Genomic DNA, 1,965 nt, shown 5'->3' with positions numbered 1-1,965 from the left:
CTGATTGAAGCAGACTTTAGTAAGAAAAGGCAGGACTTCCCTGGTGGCCCAGTGGATAAGGATTCGCCTGCTAGCGCAGAGGACACAGCTTCCATCCCTGGTCCGGGAAGAGTCCACAGACGGAGAAGCAACTGAGCCCGTGCACCAGAGCTACGGAGCCAGCATACTGCAACTCGAGCCGGTGCTCTGCAACGAGAAGCCACCTCAGTGAGAAGGCCGCGCCCTGCAATGAAGAGAAGACCCTGCTCACTGCAACTAGAGAACACCCGCATGCAGCAACAAAGACCCAGCGCAGCCAAAATATACATTTTTTAAAAAGAAATCATTAAAAAAAAAAAAAGCAGGCTTGGATTTAAGTCCATTGGAATGGTCCTTCATAACTGCAGGTCACACTGACCAGTTAAGAACCATAAGCTATCCTCTTCCAAAAACTGACTCTTCTTTTATATACTCCTTTCTCTTGCAAACAAATCTAGAAGCCGCTGAAAACAGATTACTAAGTAAGTCAGCAAAGCTTCCTCAATCCTATTAACTGTACCTTTATTTTAAGGATCCTGATTTCAGGGGATTCCTTCCAATACTGAACTCTTTAAGGAATGTGGCATAATCTGTGTGTATCTCAACTGTTATGAGAAACGGAAAACAACACACCACGATGTGAAATATCCATTATACATGTTACCTGTATGAAGCTAATGCCATTTCAATATCTTTTTATTGAACCTATTAGATCTTTATTATTAAACCTACATAATTTGGGCAAGTAAGTTCCATAGTTTTGTGGAAAATCTGAATTTATTACTGGCTTGTCAAGTTCAATGAGAAATTTTCACATAGGCAGCCTTTTACAAAAGGCCAGATTTAGACAAAAATTTAAAATACAACATGGCATTCAATTAGTTTACTATTGTTCACGGACTTATAATTAGTAGAATAAAGACAAAAATGGAAAGCAAAAATTCTTATTAATCTGGTTTAAAAAGGAACATTCAAGCAATTTCAGTCTTCTGATGTCTGGAGAATCAGTATGTTAGTAGTGGTATGTGTAAATAACAAAGATGCCAGTAAAATACAACTTGGTAAACAGGCATTTCCTATTTAATAAGTACAGTATATACATAAAATTCTCTTGAAAAGCTTCATTTTATACAGAAAGATATTTACAAAATGAACAGTGTAATCAAACTAAAGATTATCTGTACAATGCACACATATATATATATGAACTTTGGAAGATAAACAAGTTTCATCATAGTCAAAATGGACAGCTATATGCATTTTAAAAAAGAATTTCATTTCAGAAGAAAAATACATCTTTAATATACAATTATATTTTTCATTTATTTTCCTGAAAAATTCTATTTGGATTCTCTTTTGATTATCTTCTCTTGTTCAGTCTTGAAAATTTTTCAGGTTTCTAGTGCCACCAACCGGTATTAAACATGAACAATCTTAGTGTCAAAAAAGAAATCTTTCATTTTAAAAAGAAGGTTATTGGAAGACAGACCACTGAATCCAGCATTCATAAGGCAAATTAACCATATGGAATACCATGATTGATAAAAATAAAATATTTTCATCAGGGTAACATATACAACATTTACAGTATTAATGGTTTCTAGTGCTTTTTTTCTTCTACTGATAAATCCTCATCTGAAATTATATGTAAAAATCTTTAGAAAATAATATACTGCAAAACAATTTAGAAACAAACATGACACCATGATTAGGTTCATCTTTATGAGCATCAAGTGGACATTAATAACTTACTAAAATGGCAAAAATTAAGTGCCATTTTATGGTCACTGGATTTTTTTTCCCCTTCTTAAAACAATAATTAAACATCAAACTGTGAAAAAAGTTAGGAAATGTGCAGAACCACCACAAAAACATCAATCTGCTCCCAGTGTACCTCAGCAAGGATTCACTTCCCAAAGCGTCATGCCAGAGCAAGACTTCTGGATC

Source organism: Bison bison, unplaced genomic scaffold, assembly GCF_000754665.1.
Source record: "Bison bison bison isolate TAMUID 2011002044 unplaced genomic scaffold, Bison_UMD1.0 scf7180017864456, whole genome shotgun sequence".
Classification (NCBI taxonomy): domain Eukaryota; kingdom Metazoa; phylum Chordata; class Mammalia; order Artiodactyla; family Bovidae; genus Bison; species Bison bison.
Note: the sequence above shows the minus strand (reverse complement) of the source record.